Source organism: Styela clava, chromosome 12 (assembly GCF_964204865.1).
Source record: "Styela clava chromosome 12, kaStyClav1.hap1.2, whole genome shotgun sequence".
NCBI classification, from domain to species: domain Eukaryota; kingdom Metazoa; phylum Chordata; class Ascidiacea; order Stolidobranchia; family Styelidae; genus Styela; species Styela clava.
The window spans coordinates 17,205,001-17,212,500 of record NC_135261.1 but is presented as its reverse complement, the minus strand read 5'-3'; the positions used below and the strand labels follow the sequence as shown (position 1 = coordinate 17,212,500).

Genomic DNA, 7,500 nt, shown 5'->3' with positions numbered 1-7,500 from the left:
GTTCTTTTCCTCCGCTTAATAATATGCTTAAATTCAGCGGGTGCTCTCGCCTGAACTCAGGTCGTATGTGTCAAGCGGGCCGCTTCTTACACGGCCCGCTGGCATCGCAAGTCGTCGCCGCCGGCGCCGACCGAGCGCGTACCGTTGCCGCCTTGGCCCACGTCGGTCTTGATCTCGTGACCGGACCGACCGACCTGGACCCGCCCCTCGAACGTAGTTGAACACGTCAAGGGGCCGGCGGTGTACGGGACACGCGGTCGCGCCGAGAAAGCTCGGCGACCGCTTCAACTTGGGGCGACGCCCGGCCGTCTTCGCAGAGGCCAGGCGACGGCCCTCGGGTGAGGACGAACGCGACCCTGAGGCAGACGCGGTCCCGGGATTGACCCGAGACCGCAATTCGCGTTCAGAAGGTCGACGTTCAATGTGTTCTGCAATTCACATTACTTCTCGCACTTGGCTGCGTCCTTCATCGACTCGCGAGCCGAGTGATCCACCGTTAAGAGTCGTCCTCGACGTTTCGCCCGGCGCCGAAGCGCGCGGACGTCACACTGTGGGATCGACCACAAAACCACCACCGACAACAACTGCACAAAAACACCAACAAACGGCGCCGAGCGACCGCCGGGCTGGGCCGGCGGCACATCGAGCGCGGTGCCCAGAAGCCACCATCGCACTCGGCTGCCTTGCTATGCCAACGTGTTACGCGTGTCGCACGGGGCGGAACCCCGATTGACGGCCGCCCTCTCGGCGGCACCCAAAGACAATTAAGTGCGCGGTCGGCCGGGGCCTACCACCACTTTCGGTAATGATCCTTCCGCAGTTTCACCTACGGAAACCTTGTTACGACTTTTACTTCCTCTAAATGATCAAGTTTGATCGTCTTCTCGACACGCCGACGCGGCCGTTGCCAGCCGCGACGGGGCCGATCCAAGGATCTCACTAAACCATTCAATCGGTAGTAGCGACGGGCGGTGTGTACAAAGGGCAGGGACGTAATCAACGCAAGTTGATGACTTGCGCTTACTGGGAATTCCTCGTTCAAGGGAAACAATTGCAAGTTCCTATCCCAATCACGAATGAGGTTCAACGGGTTACCCGGACCTTTCGGCCTAGGTTAGACACTCGCTGCTTCACTCAGTGTAGCGCGCGTGCGGCCCCGGACATCTAATGGCATCACAGACCTGTTATTGCTCAATCTCGTGTGGCTAAACGCCACTAGTCCCTCTAAGAAGTTAGACGCCGACCGAGAAGGTCGCGTAACTATTTAGCATGCCAGAGTCTCGTTCGTTATCGGAATTAACCAGACAAATCGCTCCACCAACTAAGAACGGCCATGCACCACCACCCACAGAATCAAGAAAGAGCTCTCAATCTGTCAATCCTACCTGTGTCCGGGCCGGGTGAGTTTCCCCGTGTTGAGTCAAATTAAGCCGCAGGCTCCACTCCTGGTGGTGCCCTTCCGTCAATTCCTTTAAGTTTCAGCTTTGCAACCATACTTCCCCCGGAACCCAAAGACTTTGGTTTCCCGGAAGCTGCCGGAAAGGTCGTCATGGTAACGCCTCCCGATCGCTAGTTGGCATCGTTTATAGTCAGAACTAGGACGGTATCTGATCGTCTTCGAACCTCTGACTTTCGCTCTTGATTAAAGAAAACATTCTTGGCGAATGCTTTCGCAGTAGTTCGTCTTCCGCCGATCCAAGAATTTCACCTCTAACGGCAGAGTACGGACGCCCCCGTCTGTCCCTCTTAATCATTACCTCGTGCTCCGAAAACCAACAAAATAGAACCGAGGTCCTATTCCATTATTCCATGCAACACTATGCAGGCGAACAGCCTGCTTTGAACACTCTAATTTTTTCAAAGTAAACTTATCGGCCACCGCCGACACTCAGTCAAGAGCACCGACGGAGAACCGAAGGTGAGGCGAACGCAACCAGTGACACGCCTTGCGACGGACCGGCGGCGCTCGCCCAAAATCCAACTACGAGCTTTTCAACCGCAACAACTTTAGCATACACTGTTGGAGCTGGAATTACCGCGGCTGCTGGCACCAGACTTGCCCTCCAATGGATACTCGTTAAGAGTTTTAGGATGTACTCATTCCAATTACAGGGCCTCGTTAGAGTCCTGTATTGTTATTTTTCGTCACTACCTCCCCGTGTCGGGAATGGGTAATTTGCGCGCCTGCTGCCTTCCTTGGATGTGGTAGCCGTTTCTCAGGCTCCCTCTCCGGAATCGAACCCTGATTCCCCGTTACCCGTTATCACAAAGGTAGGCACGTAGCGTACCTTCGACAGTTGATAGGGCAGACACTTGAATGATACGTCGTCGGTGCAGAGACCGTACGATCCGCGTGGTTATCCAGAGTCATCAAACGTCACAGGACGAACCCGGTCGGTTTTGATCTGATTAAAGCGCGCCTCCCAAAGTCGGCGCTTAATGCATGTATTAGCTCTAGAATTACCACAGTTATCCACTTCGCTCACGAGACCAAATAAACCAAGACTGATTTAATGAGCCATTCGCAGTTTCGCTTTACGAGAACTCGTACTTGCACCTGCATGGCTTAATCTTTGAGACAAGCATATCACTACTGGCAGGATCAACCAGATAGCTGCGACAGCTGCGCTCGGCCCTTGCTGGGCCGCCCGGCGCGTGCTCGTCGCATTCGTTTAGGACCGAGGCGATCGCCTGCGGCCGTACTCAGCTTCGACAGTCGCTGGCCGCGACGTCCACGCTCTCGCCGGCAGTGCCAGGCGGAGCGATTTACGTTTTTTCTTTGCTCGCCCTCTCTCGGGCTCGATCCATTCAGTTTCGCACAAACAAGAGCTCTGCCGGCCGCCTGCAGCGGTGCCTAAAACCCGGTCATAACAATGCGACCGTTCTGCTAGGCCGACAAGCGCTCAAGCCAGACGCTCGATCGAACGCCCCCTACATATTAGTCGAGACAACGGCTCGCTCATTAGCATCGCGTTTGTACTTTAACTTTTTTCGGCTCGGCTTCTTTCGACGCCGATGCCGGCGACGCAGCACTCTCTCGCCCGCCAGCCACCGAGAGATGTGTGCGCTCCGACCGGCCCCGCACGCCGCTCTTTCTTGGCTCATTCGAGTTTACTGTCTTTCGCTCTAACATGCCTTACTTAGGGTTAGGTTAGTATGCTTGCACGTTTGTACTTTAACTTTTTTCGGCTCGGCTTCTTTCTTGGCTCATTCGAGTTTACTGTCTTTCGCTCTAACATGCCTTACCTAGGGTTAGGTTAGTATGCTTGCACGTTTGTACTTTAACTTTTTTCGGGTCGGCTTCTTTCGACGCCGATGCCGGCGACGCAGCACTCTCTCGCCCGCCAGCCACCGAGAGATGTGTGCGCTCCGACCGGCCCCGCACGCCGCTCTTTCTTGGCTCATTCGAGTTTACTGTCTTTCGCTCTAACATGCCTTACCTAGGGTTAGGTTAGTATGCTTGCACGTTTGTACTTTAACTTTTTTCGGCTCGGCTTCTTTCGACGCCGATGCCGGCGACGCAGCACTCTCTCGCCCGCCAGCCACCGAGAGATGTGTGCGCTCCGACCGGCCCCGCACGCCGCTCTTTCTTGGCTCATTCGAGTTTACTGTCTTTCGCTCTAACATGCCTTACCTAGGGTTAGGTTAGTATGCTTGCACGTTTGTACTTTAACTTTTTTCTGCTCGGCTTCTTTCTTGGCTCATTCGAGTTTACTGTCTTTCGCTCTAACATGCCTCACCTAGGGTTAGGTTAGTATGCTTGCACGTTTGTACTTTAACTTTTTTCGGCTCGGCTTCTTTCGACGCCGATGCCGGCGACGCAGCACTCTCTCGCCCGCCAGCCACCGAGAGATGTGTGCGCTCCGACCGGCCCCGCACGCCGCTCTTTCTTGGCTCATTCGAGTTTACTGTCTTTCGCTCTAACATGCCTTACCTAGGGTTAGGTTAGTATGCTTGCACGTTTGTACTTTAACTTTTTTCGGCTCGGCTTCTTTCTTGGCTCATTCGAGTTTACTGTCTTTCGCTCTAACATGCCTTACCTAGGGTTAGGTTAGTATGCTTGCACGTTTGTACTTTAACTTTTTTCGGCTCGGCTTCTTTCGACGCCGATGCCGGCGACGCAGCACTCTCTCGCCCGCCAGCCACCGAGAGATGTGTGCGCTCCGACCGGCCCCGCACGCCGCTCTTTCTTGGCTCATTCGAGTTTACTGTCTTTCGCTCTAACATGCCTTACCTAGGGTTAGGTAAGTATGCTTGCACGTTTGTACTTTAACTTTTTTCGGCTCGGCTTCTTTCTTGGCTCATTCGAGTTTACTGTCTTTCGCTCTAACATGCCTTACCTAGGGTTAGATTAGTATGCTTGCACGTTTGTACTTTAACTTTTTTCGGCTCGGCTTCTTTCGACGCCGATGCCGGCGACGCAGCACTCTCTCGCCCGCCAGCCACCGAGAGATGTGTGCGCTCCGACCGGCCCCGCACGCCGCTCTTTCTTGGCTTATTCGAGTTTACTGTCTTTCGCTCTAACATGCCTTACCTAGGGTTAGGTTAGTATGCTTGCACGTTTGTACTTTAACTTTTTTCGGCTCGGCTTCTTTCGACGCCGATGCCGGCGACGCAGCACTCTCTCGCCCGCCAGCCACCGAGAGATGTGTGCGCTCCGACCGGCCCCGCACGCCGCTCTTTCTTGGCTCATTCGAGTTTACTGTCTTTCGCTCTAACATGCCTTACCTAGGGTTAGGTTAGTATGCTTGCACGTTTGTACTTTAACTTTTTTCGGCTCGGCTTCTTTCTTGGCTCATTCGAGTTTACTGTCTTTCGCTCTAACATGCCTTACCTAGGGTTAGGTTAGTATGCTTGCACGTTTGTACTTTTAACTTTTTTCGGCTCGGCTTCTTTCGACGCCGATGCCGGCGACGCAGCACTCTCTCGCCCGCCAGCCACCGAGAGATGTGTGCGCTCCGACCGTCCCCGCACGCCGCTCTTTCTTGGCTCATTCGAGTTTACTGTCTTTCGCTCTAACATGCCTTACCTAGGGTTAGGTTAGTATGCTTGCACGTTTGTACTTTAACTTTTTTCGGCTCGGCTTCTTTCGACGCCGATGCCGGCGACGCAGCACTCTCTCGCCCGCCAGCCACCGAGAGATGTGTGCGCTCCGACCGGCCCCGCACGCCGCTCTTTCTTGGCTCATTCGAGTCTACTGTCTTTCGCTCTAACATGCCTTACCTAGGGTTAGGTTAGTATGCTTGCACGTTTGTACTTTAACTTTTTTCGGCTCGGCTTCTTTCTTGGCTCATTCGAGTTTACTGTCTTTCGCTCTAACATGCCTTACCTAGGGTTAGGTTAGTATGCTTGCACGTTTGTACTTTAACTTTTTTCGGCTCGGCTTCTTTCGACGCCGATGCCGGCGACGCAGCACTCTCTCGCCCGCCAGCCACCGAGAGATGTGTGCGCTCCGACCGGCCCCGCACGCCGCTCTTTCTTGGCTCATTCGAGTTTACTGTCTTTCGCTCTAACATGCCTTACCTAGGGTTAGGTTAGTATGCTTGCACGTTTGTACTTTAACTTTTTTCGGCTCGGCTTCTTTCGACGCCGATGCCGGCGACGCAGCACTCTCTCGCCCGCCAGCCACCGAGAGATGTGTGCGCTCCGACCGGCCCCGCACGCCGCTCTTTCTTGGCTCATTCGAGTTTACTGTCTTTCGCTCTAACATGCCTTACCTAGGGTTAGGTTAGTATGCTTGCACGTTTGTACTTTAACTTTTTTCGGCTCGGCTTCTTTCTTGGCTCATTCGAGTTTACTGTCTTTCGCTCTAACATGCCTTACCTAGGGTTAGGTTAGTATGCTTGCACGTTTGTACTTTAACTTTTTTCGGCTCGGCTTCTTTCGACGCCGATGCCGGCGACGCAGCACTCTCTCGCCCGCCAGCCACCGAGAGATGTGTGCGCTCCGACCGGCCCCGCACGCCGCTCTTTCTTGGCTCATTCGAGTTTACTGTCTTTCGCTCTAACATGCCTTACCTAGGGTTAGGTTAGTATGCTTGCACGTTTGTACTTCAACTTTTTTCGGCTCGGCTTCTTTCTTGGCTCATTCGAGTTTACTGTCTTTCGCTCTAACATGCCTTACCTAGGGTTAGGTTAGTATGCTTGCACGTTTGTACTTTAACTTTTTTCGGCTCGGCTTCTTTCGACGCCGATGCCGGCGACGCAGCACTCTCTCGCCCGCCAGCCACCGAGAGATGTGTGCGCTCCGACCGGCCCCGCACGCCGCTCTTTCTTGGCTCATTCGAGTTTACTGTCTTTCGCTCTAACATGCCTTACCTAGGGTTAGATTAGTATGCTTGCACGTTTGTACTTTAACTTTTTTCGGCTCGGCTTTTTTCTTGGCTCATTCGAGTTTACTGTCTTTCGCTCTAACATGCCTTACCTAGGGTTAGGTTAGTATGCTTGCACGTTTGTACTTTAACTTTTTTCGGCTCGGCTTCTTTCGACGCCGATGCCGGCGACGCAGCACTCTCTCGCCCGCCAGCCACCGAGAGATGTGTGCGCTCCGACCGGCCCCGCACGCCGCTCTTTCTTGGCTCATTCGAGTTTACTGTCTTTCGCTCTAACATGCCTTACCTAGGGTTAGGTTAGTATGCTTGCACGTTTGTACTTTAACTTTTTTCGGCTCGGCTTCTTTCGACGCCGATGCCGGCGACGCAGCACTCTCTCGCCCGCCAGCCACCGAGAGATGTGTGCGCTCCGACCGGCCCCGCACGCCGCTCTTTCTTGGCTCATTCGAGTTTACTGTCTTTCGCTCTAACATGCCTTACCTAGGGTTGGGTTAGTATGCTTGCACGTTTGTACTTTAACTTTTTTCAGCTCGGCTTCTTTCTTGGCTCATTCGAGTTTACTGTCTTTCGCTCTAACATGCCTTACCTAGGGTTAGGTTAGTATGCTTGCACGTTTGTACTTTAACTTTTTTCGGCTCGGCTTCTTTCGACGCCGATGCCGGCGACGCAGCACTCTCTCGCCCGCCAGCCACCGAGAGATGTGTGCGCTCCGACCGGCCCCGCACGCCGCTCTTTCTTGGCTCATTCGAGTTTACTGTCTTTCGCTCTAACATACCTTACGTAGGGTTAGGTTAGTATGCTTGCACGTTTGTACTTTAACTTTTTTCGGCTCGGCTTCTTTCGACGCCGATGCCGGCGACGCAGCACTCTCTCGCCCGCCAGCCACCGAGAGATGTGTGCGCTCCGACCGGCCCCGCACGCCGCTCTTTCTTGGCTCATTCGAGTTTACTGTCTTTCGCTCTAACATGCCTTACCTAGGGTTAGGTTAGTATGCTTGCACGTTTGTACTTCAACTTTTTTCGGCTCGGCTTCTTTCGACGCCGATGCCGGCGACGCAGCACTCTCTCGCCCGCCAGCCACCGAGAGATGTGTGCGCCCCGACCGGCCCCGCACGCCGCTCTTTCTTGGCTCATTCGAGTTTACTGTCTTTCGCTCTAACATGCCTTACC

The 7,500-nt window shown here is 54.0% G+C and overlaps 2 non-coding genes and 1 pseudogene across 2 annotated transcripts; all 3 read right to left on the bottom strand.

The window, feature by feature from the left end:
- The window catches only part of LOC144430919 (large subunit ribosomal RNA), a 3,691-nt pseudogene extending 3,627 nt beyond the window's left edge, over positions 1–64 (bottom strand).
- A 287-nt stretch (positions 65–351) lies between these two features.
- Positions 352–505, bottom strand: LOC144430969 (5.8S ribosomal RNA). The gene has a single exon (XR_013479830.1). It is a non-coding gene; the product is annotated as a 5.8S ribosomal RNA (ribosomal RNA).
- Positions 506–803: 298 nt separating this feature from the next.
- On the bottom strand, positions 804–2,613 carry LOC144430884 (small subunit ribosomal RNA). The gene has a single exon (XR_013479796.1). It is a non-coding gene; the product is annotated as a small subunit ribosomal RNA (ribosomal RNA).
- Positions 2,614–7,500: the final 4,887 nt, after the last annotated feature.